The sequence below is a fragment of the Lathyrus oleraceus genome, unplaced genomic scaffold (genome assembly GCF_024323335.1).
Source record: "Lathyrus oleraceus cultivar Zhongwan6 unplaced genomic scaffold, CAAS_Psat_ZW6_1.0 chrUn0138, whole genome shotgun sequence".
NCBI lineage: Eukaryota > Viridiplantae > Streptophyta > Magnoliopsida > Fabales > Fabaceae > Lathyrus > Lathyrus oleraceus.
The window spans coordinates 67062-88967 of NW_026112529.1; the positions used below are offsets into that span (position 1 = coordinate 67062).

At 29.5% G+C, this 21906-nt stretch overlaps 9 non-coding genes across 9 annotated transcripts; all 9 read left to right on the forward strand.

The window, feature by feature from the left end:
• The first annotated feature begins 623 nt into the window (after positions 1 to 623).
• TRNAG-UCC (transfer RNA glycine (anticodon UCC)) lies at positions 624 to 695 on the forward strand. Its single transcript has one exon. It is a non-coding gene; the product is annotated as a tRNA-Gly (tRNA).
• Positions 696 to 10662: 9967 nt separating this feature from the next.
• On the forward strand, positions 10663 to 10734 carry TRNAG-UCC (transfer RNA glycine (anticodon UCC)). Its single transcript has one exon. It is a non-coding gene; the product is annotated as a tRNA-Gly (tRNA).
• Positions 10735 to 13615: 2881 nt separating this feature from the next.
• Positions 13616 to 13687, forward strand: TRNAG-UCC (transfer RNA glycine (anticodon UCC)). Its single transcript has one exon. It is a non-coding gene; the product is annotated as a tRNA-Gly (tRNA).
• Positions 13688 to 15193: 1506 nt separating this feature from the next.
• TRNAG-UCC (transfer RNA glycine (anticodon UCC)) lies at positions 15194 to 15265 on the forward strand. Its single transcript has one exon. It is a non-coding gene; the product is annotated as a tRNA-Gly (tRNA).
• Positions 15266 to 16231: 966 nt separating this feature from the next.
• TRNAG-UCC (transfer RNA glycine (anticodon UCC)) lies at positions 16232 to 16303 on the forward strand. The gene has a single exon. It is a non-coding gene; the product is annotated as a tRNA-Gly (tRNA).
• A 965-nt stretch (positions 16304 to 17268) lies between these two features.
• On the forward strand, positions 17269 to 17340 carry TRNAG-UCC (transfer RNA glycine (anticodon UCC)). Its single transcript has one exon. It is a non-coding gene; the product is annotated as a tRNA-Gly (tRNA).
• Positions 17341 to 18865: 1525 nt separating this feature from the next.
• TRNAG-UCC (transfer RNA glycine (anticodon UCC)) lies at positions 18866 to 18937 on the forward strand. Its single transcript has one exon. It is a non-coding gene; the product is annotated as a tRNA-Gly (tRNA).
• Positions 18938 to 19904: 967 nt separating this feature from the next.
• Positions 19905 to 19976, forward strand: TRNAG-UCC (transfer RNA glycine (anticodon UCC)). Its single transcript has one exon. It is a non-coding gene; the product is annotated as a tRNA-Gly (tRNA).
• Positions 19977 to 21499: 1523 nt separating this feature from the next.
• Positions 21500 to 21571, forward strand: TRNAG-UCC (transfer RNA glycine (anticodon UCC)). The gene has a single exon. It is a non-coding gene; the product is annotated as a tRNA-Gly (tRNA).
• Positions 21572 to 21906: the final 335 nt, after the last annotated feature.

Below are 21906 nucleotides of genomic sequence, written 5' to 3' on the forward strand. Positions count from 1 at the left end.
ACGATTACAATCACGTGAACTTAAAATACCTAGCATGCAACATTTTATAAACATTACTTCCAACCTCTCAAATTTTTATGGACAATCAAAAGTTCCTTTTCAACAACATGCACAAGCTTATTGAAACGATCAAATTCATGCATATCTTTTTTAGAAAATATTAGATGTATATATCTTTTTTTATTGTTGGATCTAGTTTTTTCTTGCGAATAGTGTATCCACTAATATTTGTATAACAACACTCTAAAAAAAGAGCAAATAGTTTCAACGGACCTGCTTTTCTATGCATGATCAACAACAAACTTAAAGAATTCTCTCAATCCATCTTCGTATTCTTATACATAAATAAGACATGATACCCACCAACAACAAAAAACAAATACAAAGAAATAAATAAAGTGAGGAACAGAGACAAAGAATGATATAAAAAAGAATTATAGAGGTTAATTGTTTTATTTTTGAAGAGAGGGATACATGATTTCTTGAAAACAAACGTGATATGATTTTTCTTTATTTTGAGAAAAATATATGTAAATTGTTTAGCTCATATGTAATATTGAGAAGATTATTTACCACTTACAAACTAATAATACATCGGTCAATATTTTTAGTGAAGCGAGTTAGTGTTTGTAGTCCAACGGTTAGGATAATTGCCTTCCAAGCAATAGACCCGGGTTCGACTCCCGGCAAACGCAATGTGTTGTTTTGGTGTATCACAAACGTCCCCCAAATTAAACCTGGTCGCAAATTCATTGCTTAGTAATCACATACTTTTATTCTAAAGTTCATGTTATATTTTTGTGAAGAAAATCTTACCAAGAAAAATAAGATGACACCTTAGTTATCTCTTGCGTCCAAAAAAGTTAAGACAATGCAAGACAAATGACTTATTACCTTCTTTCATAAATATTGGTAATCATTATAATTCTATTTAGAAAAATATTCTTCCTAATCCAAAATCTTTTCCCAGTTATAATCAAGATTACTTAAAGGCTTTAACATCCATTCATTGCTTACTAATCACATGCTTTTATTCTAAAGTCCATGTTATATTTTTGTGAAGAAAATCTTACCAAGAAAAATAAGATGACACCTTAGTTATCTCTTGCCTCCAAAAAAGATAAGACAATGCATGGCATATGACTTATTACCTTATTTCATAAATATTGGTAATCATTATAATTCTATTTAGAAAATTATGTATGTTGTTTAAGCAATCAATCAGTAACCTTAACATTAAGTGTTTTCACCTTCTGCATTCTGATACACGCTCATAAATCTTGACATTATCAAAAAATAACCTAACTCTTTGGATAAAGTTTTTTTTTATTTTCTTTCTTATAGCACATACCAATTTATATATGTAGGACACGTATTTAATGATGCATACACATTTTAAAATAAAATGCAATCTTTAGTACAAACAACTATCTTCTTATAATTCATGCCAATGAATTGCAAAAAAAAAGTTGAGCTTCATACGTTTTACGAGGGAACATATTATTGTCGGTTAAAAAATTTCTTACCAAAGTTAACAAGTTGTTAAAGTTCTCTTTAGAAGATCCATTTTTTAGGTTGATGTTTTACAATATAAAGAACGATTACAATCACGTGAACTTAAAATACCTAGCATGCAACATTTTATAAACATTACTTCCAACCTCTCAAATTTTTATGGACAATCAAAAGTTCCTTTTCAACAACATGCACAAGCTTATTGAAACGATCAAATTCATGCATATCTTTTTTAGAAAATATTAGATGTATATATCTTTTTTTATTGTTGGATCTAGTTTTTTCTTGCGAATAGTGTATCCACTAATATTTGTATAACAACACTCTAAAAAAAGACCAAATAGTTTCAACGGACCTGCTTTTCTATGCATGATCAACAACAAACTTAAAGAATTCTCTCAATCCATCTTCGTATTCTTATACATAAATAAGACATGATACCCACCAACAACAAAAAACAAATACAAAGAAATAAATAAAGTGAGGAACAGAGACAAAGAATGATATAAAAAAGAATTATAGAGGTTAATTGTTTTATTTTTGAAGAGAGGGATACATGATTTCTTGAAAACAAACGTGATATGATTTTTCTTTATTTTGAGAAAAATATATGTAAATTGTTTAGCTCATATGTAATATTGAGAAGATTATTTACCACTTACAAACTAATAATACATCGGTCAATATTTTTAATGAAGCGAGTAAGCGTTTGTAGTCCAACAGCTAGGATAATTGCCTTCCAAGCAATAGACCCGGGTTCGACTCCCGGCAAACGCAATGTGTTGTTTTGGTGTATCACAAACGTCCCCCAAATTAAACCTGGTCGCAAATTCATTGCTTAGTAATCACATACTTTTATTCTAAAGTTCATGTTATATTTTTGTGAAGAAAATCATACCAAGAAAAATAAGATGACACCTTAGTTATCTCTTGCGTCCAAAAAAGTTAAGACAATGCAAGACAAATGACTTATTACCTTCTTTCATAAATATTGGTAATCATTATAATTCTATTTAGAAAAATATTCTTCCTAATCCAAAATCTTTTCCCAGTTATAATCAAGATTACTTAAAGGCTTTAACATCCATGCATTGCTTACTAATCACATGCTTTTATTCTAAAGTCCATGTTATATTTTTGTGAAGAAAATCATACCAAGAAAAATAAGATGACACCTTAGTTATCTCTTGCCTCCAAAAAAGATAAGACAATGCATGGCATATGACTTATTACCTTATTTCATAAATATTGGTAATCATTATAATTCTATTTAGAAAATTATGTATGTTGTTTAAGCAATCAATCAGTAACCTTAACATTAAGTGTTTTCACCTTCTGCATTCTGATACACGCTCATAAATCTTGACATTATCAAAAAATAACCTAACTCTTTGGATAAAGTTTTTTTTTATTTTCTTTCTTATAGCACATACCAATTTATATATGTAGGACACGTATTTAATGATGCATACACATTTTAAAATAAAATGCAATCTTTAGTACAAACAACTATCTTCTTATAATTCATGCCAATGAATTGCAAAAAAAAAGTTGAGCTTCATACGTTTTATGAGGGAACATATTATTGTCGGTTAAAAAATTTCTTACCAAAGTTAACAAGTTGTTAAAGTTCTCTTTAGAAGATCCATTTTTTAGGTTGATGTTTTACAATATAAAGAACGATTACAATCACGTGAACTTAAAATACGTAGCATGCAACATTTTATAAACATTACTTCCAACCTCTCAAATTTTTATAGACAATCAAAAGTTCCTTATCAACTACATGCACAAGCTTATTAAAACGATAAAATTCATGCATATCTTTTGTAATATCCCATATTCCCTTAAATGCTCAATTAGTTGTCAGTTGAGACCTATTGAATTCCTATGTATTATATCTTTGGTTAGTTGTAACAATTGAAGCTCCTATGTGCTCTAAAGGTTGTCAATTGGGACCAATAGAGTAAATGGTGAACTCTGAAGGGATTGATTATTAATAAAGAGACATACCAATATTAATAAGTACAAGAGAGGACATTTTTGGTAACATTAATAATTGGTCAATTGGTGTTGGAGGATGAAATATCAATTGAGATATTTATGATACTATTTGATATTATATATTATATATATAATATAGTATATGTGTGGTGGAAAAGAAAAGAAGAAAATGATAAGAAGTAGTAGGAAGAGATAAGAAGAAGGAGAGAGTTATCAGAAAAGGGAAAAGAAGAGAAAGAGAAAGAAAGAGGAAAAGAGAAAGAAAAAGAAAGAAGAAAAGAGAAAGAGAAAGAAGAGGAGAAGAGGAAGGAACCATCACCATCATCTTCATCATCAACAACTTCATCTTCTTCTTCTACTAGGTGAGTTCTTAGATAGTTTTAGCCTTTGGGGGAAAATAATCTATATTTGTGGGGTTAGGGTTTATGTGAATCAAAAATGGTATATGGAAAGGAAAATAAAAGAGGAGTTAATTAAGGAAAGAAGTTACTGGGAGAATTAATGGAAATTGGAATTTTTCCCATTTTTTTAAGGTGGTAACCGGTTAACGCGTAGCAAAACTCACTTTCTGGGCAGTTTCGTGAGTGGTTAACCGGTTAACACTGAAACAGAATTAAATTTTCTGTCTGTGCAGAATTTGTCACTAGTGGGGTTCGAACCCAGGACCTCCTTGAAATTGTACAAGCCTTACCACTAGGCTAGAGAGGTTGTTGTTGAATACTTATGCAATGAATAAATATTAATCTAAATCTTGATTAAGATAGATTAATGAATTAATTGAGCATTATAGCTCCGTTTTGGATGCGGACGGATGCGTTAGTAAGATAATGAAAAAGGCTATTATTATGATATCATATTATAGTATATTATGCGTCTTACAAATTAAATGAATTATATTTATGATGGGTGTTAAACATGGTTGATATGGTTGATTGTGAAATAACATGACTAAAGATAACGTAAAGGACTATTATTATTGTTCCATGTTATAAAATAGTATGTGATTTATAAATGCCATGAATTTTATCATGATGAAAATTAAATATTGTTGTTATGTGGAAGGTGAAATAACTCGATTAAAAACCTTACAAAGATGAGTGAGGAAACCTAGAAGAATAATTTGATTAATAACTTAGAAAGATAATCTAGGTTATGGAACATGTGAGATACATGTATGAGAATACGGTATTCATTCGTACGACGCTTATGTGAGGTCGTGGACGAATTGTTGCCATGATTGAGAATGAGACGCATTGTATGGAACATGCCATGTTATTATTTGTGTATTATTATTATTTGTGTATTATGGTGAATGAAGTCACCTATGATTGATGAATTTGTTATGGTTCGTGGAACCAATGTTTTGTGGAACCGATCATGTATTCAGAATGTGTGTTTTTCTGTGATGGTACACATCTCTATTGGTATGCTTAAACGTGTAAGCATTGGGATGTGGGACCAATGATTCGAGCCTCAATTGGGTTTGAGCCCTAACCATGGCGGACATGGGGGAAAGGTGGACACCTAAGTGGGTTAGAGTCCCATACGGTGAAAGATACTCAAAGTGGGTTAGAGTCCCATACGAGTGATGGTTCTTAAAAGTGGGTTAGAGTCCCATAGGGGAACCTGATATCCACCGCGAAAGTCGAATCATACGGACATGCGTGAACCAAGCCTTGGCTTAGACGTAGGTCCGGTTGGGGATCGATGTTGCGTGAATCTGAATAATGATCGTGGTTGAGTTATGAGAACTCAGATGCATGTTGCCATACAATTGCGAGATAGTTTCCCCATCGCTCAAGTCTTCGTTCCCTTGTTGACTTGAGTTGGGTATGAGTTGAATATTGATTAGAATACCCTGTAGAGCCGAGTGGACCCATAGGATAGGAGAACTCACTGAGATTATTATCTCATCCCATTATTGTTGTTATTTTTCAGGTATTCTTTACAGGTTGAATCTAAGAGAAACTGTTATGGATGTTTCAAGGATGCTGTTTAGTATGATCTTCCGCTGTGGAGTTGTGTGCAATGAAGATATTGTACATAGTTCTTAGATTTTTATTGTTTAGGCATTATTGTATAACATGTTCCATTTATATTTTTAGTTTGGACATGTATATATATTAATGCCATTAGGCACTTATGTTGTGACAGTACCAAAATTTAACACTTGTATGATATTATTCTAGATATATATTATACGGGTTGTTACAGTTGGTATCAGAGCAGGTCGATTCTCGACCTAGCCTTGAAACATCATAAGTAAATCTATTCCTGCCTCATATGTGTGTTTAGCCAACATGATTCTTAATATCATTGTATGTAGTATTGGGCCTGATCAACCTAATGCTATGTGCATGGTAGGTAGGATCATGGTTGAGCGACCACGAGGACTCCAAAGTGTGGGTGGAACTTGTGCTTTGAGAGTAGGCTCAAGCCAAGAGTTAGGAAGTAAGGAGAACTAGATGGCCCAGTTGAAGTTTCGTAGGAGTTATGATTGGGTATTATGGAATTGAAGAGTAGTGTATCATCCAAGCGATTCTGCGGTGTTAACAGCGTTAAGAAGTTAAGGATTTCTACTGGATAAATTGTCAGAATTTTGAGGAATAGACCCGGGTTTGACTCCCGGCAAACGCAATGTGTTGTTTTGGTGTATCACAAACGTCCCCCAAATTAAACCTGCTGGTCACAAATTCATTGCTTAGTAATCACATACTTTTATTCTAAAGTCCATGTTATATTTTTGTGAAGAAAATCTTACCAAGAAAAATAAGATGACACCTTAGTTATCTCTTGCGTCCAAAAAAGTTAAGACAATGCAAGACATATGACTTATTACCTTCTTTCATAAATATTGGTAATCATTATAATTCTATTTAGAAAAATATTCTTCCTAATCCAAAATCTTTTCCCAGTTATAATCAAGATTACTTAAAGGCTTTAACATCCATGCATTGCTTAGTAATCACATGCTTTTATTCTAAAGTTCATGTTATATTTTTGTGAAGAAAATCTTACCAAGAAAAATAAGATGACACCTTAGTTATCTCTTGCCTCCAAAAAAGATAAGACAATGCATGGCATATGACTTATTACCTTATTTCATAAATATTGGTAATCATTATAATTCTATTTTGAAAATTATGTATGTTGTTTAAGCAATCAATCAGTAACCTTAACATTAAGTGTTTTCACCTTCTGCATTCTGATACACGCTCATAAATCTTGACATTATCAAAAAATAACCTAACTCTTTGGATAAAGTTTTTTCTTATTTTCTTTCTTATAGCACATACCAATTTATATATGTAGGACACGTATTTAATGATGCATACACATTTTAAAATAAAATGCAATCTTTAGTACAAACAACTATCTTCTTATAATTCATGCCAATGAATTGCAAAAAAAAAGTTGAGCTTCATACGTTTTACGAGGGAACATATTATTGTCGGTTAAAAAATTTCTTACCAAAGTTAACAAGTTGTTAAAGTTCTCTTTAGAAGATCCATTTTTTAGGTTGATGTTTTACAATATAAAGAACGATTACAATCACGTGAACTTAAAATACCTAGCATGCAACATTTTATAAACATTACTTCCAACCTCTCAAATTTTTATGGACAATCAAAAGTTCCTTTTCAACTACATGCACAAGCTTATTGAAACGATCAAATTCATGCATATCTTTTTTAGAAAATATTAGATGTATATATCTTTTTTTATTGTTGGATCTAGTTTTTTCTTGCGAATAGTGTATCCACTAATATTTGTATAACAACACTCTAAAAAAAGAGCAAATAGTTTCAACGGACCTGCTTTTCTATGCATGATCAACAACAAACTTAAAGAATTCTCTCAATCCATCTTCGTATTCTTATACATAAATAAGACATGATACCCACCAACAACAAAAACCAAATAAGAAGAAATAAATAAAGTGAGGAACAGAGACAAAGAATGATATAAAAAAGAATTATAGAGGTTAATTGTTTTATTTTTGAAGAGAGGAATACATGATTTCTTGAAAACAAACGTGATATGATTCTTCTTTATTTTGGGAAAAATATATGTAAATTTTTTAGCTCATATGTAATATTGAGAAGCTTATTTACCACTTACAAACTAATAATACATCGGTCAATATTTTTAATTAACCGAGTAAGTGTTTGTAGTCCAACGGTTAGGATATTTGCCTTACAAGCAATAGACCTAGGTTCGACTCCCGCCAAACGCAATGTGTTGTTTTGGTGTATCACAAACGTCCCCCAAATTAAACCTGGTCGCAAATTCATTGCTTAGTAATCACATACTTTTATTCTAAAGTCAAGGTTATATTTTTGTGAAGAAAATCTTACCAAGAAAAATAAGATGACACCTTAGTTAGTCCAAAAAAGATAAGACAATGCAAGGCATATGACTTATTACCTTCTTTCATAAATATTCTTCTTTCATAAATATTGGTAATCATTATAATTCTATTTAGAAAAATATTCTTCTAATCCAAAATCTTTTCCCAGTTATAATCAAGATTACTTAAAGGCTTTAACATCCATGCATTGCTTAGTAATCACATGCTTTTATTCTAAAGTCCATGTTATATTTTTGTGAAGAAAATCTTACCAAGAAAAATAAGATGACACCTTAGTTATCTCTTGCCTCCAAAAAAGATAAGACAATGCATGGCATATGACTTATTACCTTCTTTCATAAATATTGGTAATCATTATCATTCTATTTAGAAAATTATGTATGTTGTTTAAGCAATCAATCAGTAACCTTAACATTAAGTGTTTTCACCTTCTGCATTCTGATACATGCTCATAAATCTTGACATTATCAAAATATAACCTAACTCTTTGGATAAAGTTTTTTCTTATTTTCTTTCTTATAGCACATACCAATTTATATATGTAGGACACGTATTTAATGATGCATACACATTTTAAAATAAAATGCAATCTTTAGTACAAACAACTATCTTCTTATAATTCATGCCAATGAATTGCAAAAAAAAAGTTGAACTTCATACGTTTTACGAGGGAACATATTATTGTCGGTTAAAAATTTTCTTACCAAAGTTAACAAGTTGTTAAAGTTCTCTTTAGAAGATCCATTTTAGGTTGATGTTTTACAGTATAAAGAACGATTACAATCAAGTGAACTTAAAATACCTAGCATGCAACATTTTATAAACATTACTTCCAACCTCTCAAATTTTTATGGACAATCAAAAGTTCCTTTTCAACTACATGCACAAGCTTATTGAAACGATCAAATTCATGCATATCTTTTTTAGAAAATATTAGATGTATATATCTTTTTTTATTGTTGGATCTAGTTTTTTCTTGCGAATAGTGTATCCACTAATATTTGTATAACAACACTCTAAAAAAAGAGCAAATAGTTTCAACGGACCTGCTTTTCTATGCATGATCAACAACAAACTTAAAGAATTCTTTCAATCTATCTTCGTATTCTTATACATAAATAAGACATGATACCCACCAACAACAAAAACCAAATACAAAGAAATAAATAAAGTGAGGAACAGAGACAAAGAATGATATAAAAAAGAATTATAGAGGTTAATTGTTTTATTTTTGAAGTGAGGGATACATGATTTCTTGAAAACAAACGTGATATGATTCTTCTTTATTTTGAGAAAAATATATGTAAATTGTTTAGCTCATATGTAATATTGAGAAGATTATTTACCACTTACAAACTAATAATACATCGGTCAATATTTTTAATGAACCGAGTAAGCGTTTGTTGTCCAACGGTTAGGATAAGACAATGCAAAACATATGACTTATTACCTTCTTTCATAAATATTGGTAATCATTATAAATCTATTTAGAAAAATATTCTTCCTAATCCAAAATCTTTTCCCAGTTATAATCAAGATTACTTAAAGGCTTTAACATCCATGCATTGCTTAGTAATCACATGCTTTTATTCTAAAGTCCATGTTATATTTTTGTGAAGAAAATCTTACCAAGAAAAATAAGATGACACCTTAGTTATCTCTTGCCTCCAAAAAAGATAAGACAATGCATGACATATGATTATTACCTTATTTCATAAATATTGGTAATCATTATAATTCTATTTAGATAATTATGTATGTTGTTTAAGCAATCAATCAGTAACCTTAACATTAAGTGTTTTCACCTTCTGCATTCTGATGCACGCTCATAAATCTTGACATTATCAAAATATAACCTAACTCTTTAGATAAAGTTTTTTCTTATTTTCTTTCTTATAGCACATACCAATTTATATATGTAGGACACGTATTTAATGATGCATACACATTTTAAAATAAAATGCAATCTTTAGTACAAACAACTATCTTCTTCTAATTCAAGCCAATGAATTGCAAAAAAAAATTTGAGCTTCATACGTTTTACGAGGGAACATATTATTGTCGGTTAAAAAATTTCTTACCAAAGTTAACAAGTTGTTAAAGTTCTCTTTAGAAGATCCATTTTAGGTTGATGTTTTACAATATAAAGAACGATTACAATCAAGTGAACTTAAAATACCTAGCATGCAACATTTTATAAACATTACTTCCAACCTCTCAAATTTTTATGGACAATCAAAAGTTCCTTTTCAACTACATGCACAAGCTTATTGAAACGATCAAATTCATGCATATCTTTTTTAGAAAATATTAGATGTATATATCTTTTTTTATTGTTGGATCTAGTTTTTTCTTGCGAATAGTGTATCCACTAATATTTGTATAACAACACTCTAAAAAAAGAGCAAATAGTTTCAACGGACCTGCTTTTCTATGCATGATCAACAACAAACTTAAAGAATTCTCTCAATCCATCTTCGTATTCTTATACATAAATAAGACATGATACCCACCAACAACAAAAACAAATACAAAGAAATAAATAAAGTGAGGAACAGAGACAAAGAATGATATAAAAAAGAATTATAAAGGTTAATTGTTTTATTTTTGAAGAGAGGGATACATGATTTCTTGAAAACAAACGTGATATGATTTTTCTTTATTTTGAGAAAATATATGTAAATTGTTTAGCTCATATGTAATATTGAGAAGATTATTTACCACTTACAAACTAATAATACATCGGTCAATATTTTTAATGAACCGAGTAAGCGTTTGTAGTCCAACGGTTAGGATAATTGCCTTCCAAGCAATAGACCCGGGTTCAACTCCCGACAAACGCAATGTGTTATTTTGGTGTATCACAAACGTCCCCCAAATTAAACCTGGTCGCAAATTCATTGCTTAGTAATGACATACTTTTATTCTAAAGTCCATGTATCTTACTAAGAAAAATAAGATGACACCTTAGTTATCTCTTGCGTCCAAAAAAGTTAAGACAATGCGAGACATATGACTTATTACCTTCTTTCATAAATATTGGTAATCATTATAATTCTATTTAGAAAAATATTCTTCCTAATCCAAAATCTTTTCCCAGTTATAATCAAGATTACTTAAAGGCTTTAACATCCATGCATTGCTTAGTAATCACATGCTTTTATTCTAAAGTCCATGTTATATTTTTGTGAAGAAAATCTTACCAAGAAAAATAAGATGACACCTTAGTTATCTCTTGCCTCCAAAAAAGATAAGACAATGCATGGCATATGACTTATTACCTTCTTTCATAAATATTGGTAATCATTATCATTCTATTTAGAAAATTATGTATGTTGTTTAAGCAATCAATCAGTAACCTTAACATTAAGTGTTTTCACCTTCTGCATTCTGATACATGCTCATAAATCTTGACATTATCAAAATATAACCTAACTCTTTGGATAAAGTTTTTTCTTATTTTCTTTCTTATAGCACATACCAATTTATATATGTAGGACACGTATTTAATGATGCATACACATTTTAAAATAAAATGCAATCTTTAGTACAAACAACTATCTTCTTATAATTCATGCCAATGAATTGCAAAAAAAAAGTTGAGCTTCATACGTTTTACGAGGGAACATATTATTGTCGGTTAAAAATTTTCTTACCAAAGTTAACAAGTTGTTAAAGTTCTCTTTAGAAGATCCATTTTAGGTTGATGTTTTACAGTATAAAGAACGATTACAATCAAGTGAACTTAAAATACCTAGCATGCAACATTTTATAAACATTACTTCCAACCTCTCAAATTTTTATGGACAATCAAAAGTTCCTTTTCAACTACATGCACAAGCTTATTGAAACGATCAAATTCATGCATATCTTTTTTAGAAAATATTAGATGTATATATCTTTTTTTATTGTTGGATCTAGTTTTTTCTTGCGAATAGTGTATCCACTAATATTTGTATAACAACACTCTAAAAAAAGAGCAAATAGTTTCAACGGACCTGCTTTTCTATGCATGATCAACAACAAACTTAAAGAATTCTTTCAATCTATCTTCGTATTCTTATACATAAATAAGACATGATACCCACCAACAACAAAAACCAAATACAAAGAAATAAATAAAGTGAGGAACAGAGACAAAGAATGATATAAAAAAGAATTATAGAGGTTAATTGTTTTATTTTTGAAGAGAGGGATACATGATTTCTTGAAAACAAACGTGATATGATTCTTCTTTATTTTGAGAAAAATATATGTAAATTGTTTAGCTCATATGTAATATTGAGAAGATTATTTACCACTTACAAACTAATAATACATCGGTCAATATTTTTAATGAACCGAGTAAGCGTTTGTAGTCCAACGGTTAGGATAAGACAATGCAAAACATATGACTTATTACCTTCTTTCATAAATATTGGTAATCATTATAAATCTATTTAGAAAAATATTCTTCCTAATCCAAAATCTTTTCCCAGTTATAATCAAGATTACTTAAAGGCTTTAACATCCATGCATTGCTTAGTAATCACATGCTTTTATTCTAAAGTCCATGTTATATTTTTGTGAAGAAAATCTTACCAAGAAAAATAAGATGACACCTTAGTTATCTCTTGCCTCCAAAAAAGATAAGACAATGCATGACATATGATTATTACCTTATTTCATAAATATTGGTAATCATTATAATTCTATTTAGAAAATTATGTATGTTGTTTAAGCAATCAATCAGTAACCTTAACATTAAGTGTTTTCACCTTCTGCATTCTGATGCACGCTCATAAATCTTGACATTATCAAAATATAACCTAACTCTTTAGATAAAGTTTTTTCTTATTTTCTTTCTTATAGCACATACCAATTTATATATGTAGGACACGTATTTAATGATGCATACACATTTTAAAATAAAATGCAATCTTTAGTACAAACAACTATCTTCTTCTAATTCAAGCCAATGAATTGCAAAAAAAAAGTTGAGCTTCATACGTTTTACGAGGGAACATATTATTGTCGGTTAAAAAATTTCTTACCAAAGTTAACAAGTTGTTAAAGTTCTCTTTAGAAGATCCATTTTAGGTTGATGTTTTACAATATAAAGAACGATTACAATCAAGTGAACTTAAAATACCTAGCATGCAACATTTTATAAACATTACTTCCAACCTCTCAAATTTTTATGGACAATCAAAAGTTCCTTTTCAACTACATGCACAAGCTTATTGAAACGATCAAATTCATGCATATCTTTTTTAGAAAATATTAGATGTATATATCTTTTTTTATTGTTGGATCTAGTTTTTTCTTGCGAATAGTGTATCCACTAATATTTGTATAACAACACTCTAAAAAAAGAGCAAATAGTTTCAACGGACCTGCTTTTCTATGCATGATCAACAACAAACTTAAAGAATTCTCTCAATCCATCTTCGTATTCTTATACATAAATAAGACATGATACCCACCAACAACAAAAAACAAATACAAAGAAATAAATAAAGTGAGGAACAGAGACAAAGAATGATATAAAAAAGAATTATAAAGGTTAATTGTTTTATTTTTGAAGAGAGGGATACATGATTTCTTGAAAACAAACGTGATATGATTTTTCTTTATTTTGAGAAAATATATGTAAATTGTTTAGCTCATATGTAATATTGAGAAGATTATTTACCACTTACAAACTAATAATACATCGGTCAATATTTTTAATGAACCGAGTAAGCGTTTGTAGTCCAACGGTTAGGATAATTGCCTTCCAAGCAATAGACCCGGGTTCAACTCCCGGCAAACGCAATGTGTTATTTTGGTGTATCACAAACGTCCCCCAAATTAAACCTGGTCGCAAATTCATTGCTTAGTAATGACATACTTTTATTCTAAAGTCCATGTATCTTACTAAGAAAAATAAGATGACACCTTAGTTATCTCTTGCGTCCAAAAAAGTTAAGACAATGCGAGACATATGACTTATTACCTTCTTTCATAAATATTGGTAATCATTATAATTCTATTTAGAAAAATATTCTTCCTAATCCAAAATCTTTTCCCAGTTATAATCAAGATTACTTAAAGGCTTTAACATCCATGCATTGCTTAGTAATCACATGCTTTTATTCTAAAGTCCATGTTATATTTTTGTGAAGAAAATCTTACCAAGAAAAATAAGATGACACCTTAGTTATCTCTTGCCTCCAAAAAAGATAAGACAATGCATGGCATATGACTTATTACCTTATTTCATAAATATTGGTAATCATTATAATTCTATTTAGAAAATTATGTATGTTGTTTAAGCAATCAATCAGTAACCTTAACATTAAGTGTTTTCACCTTCTGCATTCTGATACACGCTCATAAATCTTGACATTATCAAAAAATAACCTAACTCTTTGGATAAAGTTTTTTTTTATTTTCTTTCTTATAGCACATACCAATTTATATATGTAGGACACGTATTTAATGATGCATACACATTTTAAAATAAAATGCAATCTTTAGTACAAACAACTATCTTCTTATAATTCATGCCAATGAATTGCAAAAAAAAAGTTGAGCTTCATACGTTTTACGAGGGAACATATTATTGTCGGTTAAAAAATTTCTTACCAAAGTTAACAAGTTGTTAAAGTTCTCTTTAGAAGATCCATTTTTTAGGTTGATGTTTTACAATATAAAGAACGATTACAATCACGTGAACTTAAAATACCTAGCATGCAACATTTTATAAACATTACTTCCAACCTCTCAAATTTTTATGGACAATCAAAAGTTCCTTTTCAACTACATGCACAAGCTTATTGAAACGATCAAATTCATGCATATCTTTTTTAGAAAATATTAGATGTATATATCTTTTTTTATTGTTGGATCTAGTTTTTTCTTGCGAATAGTGTATCCACTAATATTTGTATAACAACACTCTAAAAAAGAGCAAATAGTTTCAACGGACCTGCTTTTCTATGCATGATCAACAACAAACTTAAAGAATTCTCTCAATCCATCTTCGTATTCTTATACATAAATAAGACATGATACCCACCAACAACAAAAAACAAATACAAAGAAATAAATAAAGTGAGGAACAGAGACAAAGAATGATATAAAAAAGAATTATAGAGGTTAATTGTTTTATTTTTGAAGAGAGGGATACATGATTTCTTGAAAACAAACGTGATATGATTTTTCTTTATTTTGAGAAAAATATATGTAAATTGTTTAGCTCATATGTAATATTGAGAAGATTATTTACCACTTACAAACTAATAATACATCGGTCAATATTTTTAATGAACCGAGTAAGCGTTTGTAGTCCAACGGTTAGGATAATTGCCTTCCAAGCAATAGACCCGGGTTCGACTCCCGGCAAACACAATGTGTTGTTTTGGTGTATCACAAACGTCCCCCAAATTAAAAATAACCTAACTCTTTGGATAAAGTTTTTTCTTATTTTCTTTCTTATAACACATACCAATTTATATATGTAGGACACGTATTTAATGATGCATACACATTTTAAAATAAAATGCAATCTTTAGTACAAACAACTATCTTCTTATAATTCATGCCAATGAATTGCAAAAAAAAAGTTGAGATTCATACGTTTTACGAGGGAACATATTATTGTCGGTTAAAAAATTTCTTACCAAAGTTAACAAGTTGTTAAAGTTCTCTTTAGAAGATCCATTTTTTAGGTTGATGTTTTACAATATAAAGAACGATTACAATCACGTGAACTTAAAATACCTAGCATGCAACATTTTATAAACATTACTTCCAACCTCTCAAATTTTTATGGACAATCAAAAGTTCCTTTTCAACTACATGCACAAGCTTATTGAAACGATCAAATTCATGCATATCTTTTTTAGAAAATATTAGATGTATATATCTTTTTTTATTGTTGGATCTAGTTTTTTCTTGCGAATAGTGTATCCACTAATATTTGTATAACAACACTCTAAAAAAAGAGCAAATAGTTTCAACGGACCTGCTTTGCTATGCATGATCAACAACAAACTTAAAGAATTCTCTCAATCCATCTTCGTATTCTTATACATAAATAAGACATGATACCCACCAACAACAAAAAACAAATACAAAGAAATAAATAAAGTGAGGAACAGAGACAAAGAATGATATAAAAAAGAATTATAGAGGTTAATTGTTTTATTTTTGAAGAGAGGGATACATGATTTCTTGAAAACAAACGTGATATGATTTTTCTTTATTTTGAGAAAAATATATGTAAATTGTTTAGCTCATATGTAATATTGAGAAGATTATTTACCACTTACAAACTAATAATACATCGGTCAATATTTTTAATGAACCGAGTAAGCGTTTGTAGTCCAACGGTTAGGATAATTGCCTTCCAAGCAATAGACCCGGGTTCGACTCCCGGCAAACGCAATGTGTTGTTTTGGTGTATCACAAACGTCCCCCAAATTAAAAATAACCTAACTCTTTGGATAAAGTTTTTTCTTATTTTCTTTCTTATAACACATACCAATTTATATATGTAGGACACGTATTTAATGATGCATACACATTTTAAAATAAAATGCAATCTTTAGTACAAACAACTATCTTCTTATAATTCATGCCAATGAATTGCAAAAAAAAAGTTGAGATTCATACGTTTTACGAGGGAACATATTATTGTCGGTTAAAAAATTTCTTACCAAAGTTAACAAGTTGTTAAAGTTCTCTTTAGAAGATCCATTTTTTAGGTTGATGTTTTACAATATAAAGAACGATTACAATCACGTGAACTTAAAATACCTAGCATGCAACATTTTATAAACATTACTTCCAACCTCTCAAATTTTTATGGACAATCAAAAGTTCCTTTTCAACTACATGCACAAGCTTATTGAAACGATCAAATTCATGCATATCTTTTTTAGAAAATATTAGATGTATATATCTTTTTTTATTGTTGGATCTAGTTTTTTCTTGCGAATAGTGTATCCACTAATATTTGTATAACAACACTCTAAAAAAGAGCAAATAGTTTCAACGGACCTGCTTTTCTATGCATGATCAACAACAAACTTAAAGAATTCTCTCAATCCATCTTCGTATTCTTATACATAAATAAGACATGATACCCACCAACAACAAAAAACAAATACAAAGAAATAAATAAAGTGAGGAACAGAGACAAAGAATGATATAAAAAAGAATTATAGAGGTTAATTGTTTTATTTTTGAAGAGAGGGATACATGATTTCTTGAAAACAACCGTGATATGATTTTTCTTTATTTTGAAAAAAATATATGTAAATGGTTTAGCTCATATGTAATATTGAGAAGATTATTTACCACTTACAAACTAATAATACATCGGTCAATATTTTTAATGAACCGAGTAAGTGTTTGTAGTCCAACGGTTAGGATAATTGCCTTCCAAGCAATAGACCCGGGTTCAACTCCCGGCAAACGCAATGTTGTTGTTTTGGTGTGTCACAAACGTCCCCCAAATTAAACCTGGTCGCAAATTCATTGCATAGTAATCACATACTTTTATTCTAAAGTCCATGTTATATTTTTGTGAAGAAAATCTTACCAAGAAAAATAAGATGACACCTTAGTTATCTCTTGCGTCCAAAAAAGTTAAGACAATGCAAGACATATGACTTATTACCTTCTTTCATAAATATTGGTAATCATTATAATTCTATTTAGAAAAATATTCTTCCTAATCCAAAATCTTTTCCCAGTTATAATCAAGATTACTTAAAGGCTTTAACCTCCATGCATTGCTTAGTAATCACATGCTTTTATTCTAAAGTCCATGTTATATTTTTGTGAAGAAAATCTTACCAAGAAAAATAAGATGACACCTTAGTTATCTCTTGCCTCCAAAAAAGATAAGACAATGCATGGCATATGACTTATTACCTTATTTCATAAATATTGGTAATCATTATAATTCTATTTAGAAAATTATGTATGTTGTTTAAGCAATCAATCAGTAACCTTCACATTAAGTGTTTTCACCTTCTGCATTCTGATACACGCTCATAAATCTTGACATTATCAAAAAATAACCTAACTCTTTGGATAAAGTTTTTTCTTATTTTCTTTCTTATAACACATACCAACTTATATATGTAGGACACGTATTTAATGATGCATACACATTTTAAAATAAAATGTAATCTTTAGTACAAACAACTATCTTCTTATAATTCATGCCAATGAATTGCGAAAAAAAAGTTGAGCTTCATACGTTTTACGAGGGAACATATTATTGTCGGTTAAAAAATTTCTTACCAAAGTTAACAAGTTGTTAAAGTTCTCTTTAGAAGATCCATTTTTTAGGTTGATGTTTTACAATATAAAGAACGATTACAATCACGTGAACTTAAAATACCTAGCATGCAACATTTTATAAACATTACTTCCAACCTCTCAAATTTTTATGGACAATCAAAATTCCTTTTCAACTACATGCACAAGCTTATTGAAACGATCAAATTCATGCATATCTTTTTTAGAAAATATTAGATGTATATATCTTTTTTTATTGTTGGATCTAGTTTTTTCTTGCGAATAGTGTATCCACTAATATTTGTATAACAACACTCTAAAAAAAGAGCAAATAGTTTCAACGGACCTGCTTTTCTATGCATGATCAACAACAAACTTAAAGAATTCTCTCAATCCATCTTCGTATTCTTATACATAAATAAGACATGATACCCACCAACAACAAAAAACAAATACAAAGAAATAAATAAAGTGAGGAACAGAGACAAAGAATGATATAAAAAAGAATTATAGAGGTTAATTGTTTTATTTTTGAAGAGAGGGATACATGATTTCTTGAAAACAAACGTGATATGATTTTTCTTTATTTTGAGAAAAATATATGTAAATTGTTTAGCTCATATGTAATATTGAGAAGATTATTTACCACTTACAAACTAATAATACATCGGTCAATATTTTTAATGAACTGAGTAAGCGTTTGTAGTCCAACGGTTAGGATAATTGCCTTCCAAGCAATAGACCCGGGTTCGACTCCCGGCAAACACAATGTGTTGTTTTGGTGTATCACAAACGTCCCCCAAATTAAAAATAACCTAACTCTTTGGATAAAGTTTTTTTTTTATTTTCTTTCTTATAGCACATACCAATTTATATATGTAGGACACGTATTTAATGATGCATACACATTTTAAAATAAAATGCAATCTTTAGTACAAACAACTATCTTCTTATAATTCATGCCAATGAATTGCAAAAAAAAAGTTGAGCTTCATACGTTTTACGAGGGAACATATTATTGTCGGTTAAAAAATTTCTTACCAAAGTTAACAAGTTGTTAAAGTTCTCTTTAGAAGATCCATTTTTTAGGTTGATGTTTTACAATATAAAGAACGATTACAATCACGTGAACTTAAAATACCTAGCATGCAACATTTTATAAACATTACTTCCAACCTCTCAAATTTTTATGGACAATCAAAAGTTCCTTTTCAACAACATGCACAAGCTTATTGAAACGATCAAATTCATGCATATCTTTTTTAGAAAATATTAGATGTATATATCTTTTTTTATTGTTGGATCTAGTTTTTTCTTGCGAATAGTGTATCCACTAATATTTGTATAACAACACTCTAAAAAAAGAGCAAATAGTTTCAACGGACCTGCTTTTCTATGCATGATCAACAACAAACTTAAAGAATTCTCTCAATCCATCTTCGTATTCTTATACATAAATAAGACATGATACCCACCAACAACAAAAAACAAATACAAAGAAATAAATAAAGTGAGGAACAGAGACAAAGAATGATATAAAAAAGAATTATAGAGGTTAATTGTTTTATTTTTGAAGAGAGGGATACATGATTTCTTGAAAACAACCGTGATATGATTTTTCTTTATTTTGAGAAAAATATATGTAAATTGTTTAGCTCATATGTAATATTGAGAAGATTATTTACCACTTACAAACTAATAATACATCGGTCAATATTTTTAATGAACCGAGTAAGTGTTTGTAGTCCAACGGTTAGGATAATTGCCTTCCAAGCAATAGACCCGGGTTCAACTCCCGGCAAACGCAATGTTGTTGTTTTGGTGTGTCACAAACGTCCCCCAAATTAAACCTGGTCGCAAATTCATTGCTTAGTAATCACATACTTTTATTCTAAAGTCCATGTTATATTTTTGTGAAGAAAATCTTACCAAGAAAAATAAGATGACACCTTAGTTATCTCTTGCGTCCAAAAAAGTTAAGACAATGCAAGACATATGACTTATTACCTTCTTTCATAAATATTGGTAATCATTATAATTCTATTTAGAAAAATATTCTTCCTAATCCAAAATCTTTTCCCAGTTATAATCAAGATTACTTAAAGGCTTTAACATCCATGCATTGCTTAGTAATCACATGCTTTTATTCTAAAGTCCATGTTATATTTTTGTGAAGAAAATCTTACCAAGAAAAATAAGATGACACCTTAGTTATCTCTTGCCTCCAAAAAAGATAAGACAATGCATGGCATATGACTTATTACCTTATTTCATAAATATTGGTAATCATTATAATTCTATTTAGAAAATTATGTATGTTGTTTAAGCAATCAATCAGTAACCTTAACATTAAGTGTTTTCACCTTCTGCATTCTGATACACGCTCATAAATCTTGACATTATCAAAAAATAACCTAACTCTTTGGATAAAGTTTTTTCTTATTTTCTTTCTTATAACACATACCAACTTATATATGTAGGACACGTATTTAATGATGCATACACATTTTAAATAAAATGTAATCTTTAGTACAAACAACTATCTTCTTATAATTCATGCCAATGAATTGCGAAAAAAAAGTTGAGCTTCATACGTTTTACGAGGGAACATATTATTGTCGGTTAAAAAATTTCTTACCAAAGTTAACAAGTTGTTAAAGTTCTCTTTAGAAGATCCATTTTTTAGGTTGATGTTTTACAATATAAAGAACGATTACAATCACGTGAACTTAAAATACCTAGCATGCAACATTTTATAAACATTACTTCCAACCTCTCAAATTTTTATGGACAATCAAAATTCCTTTTCAACTACATGCACAAGCTTATTGAAACGATCAAATTCATGCATATCTTTTTTAGAAAATATTAGATGTATATATCTTTTTTTATTGTTGGATCTAGTTTTTTCTTGCGAATAGTGTATCCACTAATATTTGTATAACAACACTCTAAAAAAAGAGCAAATAGTTTCAACGGACCTGCTTTTCTATGCATGATCAACAACAAACTTAAAGAATTCTCTCAATCCATCTTCGTATTCTTATACATAAATAAGACATGATACCCACCAACAACAAAAACAAATACAAAGAAATAAATAAAGTGAGGAACAGAGACAAAGAATGATATAAAAAAGAATTATAGAGGTTAATTGTTTTATTTTTGAAGAGAGGGATACATGATTTCTTGAAAACAAACGTGATATGATTTTTCTTTATTTTGAGAAAAATATATGTAAATTGTTTAGCTCATATGTAATATTGAGAAGATTATTTACCACTTACAAACTAATAATACATCGGTCAATATTTTTAATGAAACGAGTAAGCGTTTGTAGTCCAACGGTTAGGATAATTGCCTTCCAAGCAATAGACCCGGGTTCGACTCCCGGCAAACACAATGTGTTGTTTTGGTGTATCACAAACGTCCCCCAAATTAAAAATAACCTAACTCTTTGGATAAAGTTTTTTTTATTTTCTTTCTTATAGCACATACCAATTTATATATGTAGGACACGTATTTAATGATGCATACACATTTTAAATAAAATGCAATCTTTAGTACAAACAACTATCTTCTTATAATTCATGCCAATGAATTGCAAAAAAAAAGTTGAGCTTCATACGTTTTACGAGGGAACATATTATTGTCGGTTAAAAAATTTCTTACCAAAGTTAACAAGTTGTTAAAGTTCTCTTTAGAAGATCCATTTTTTAGGTTGATGTTTTACAATA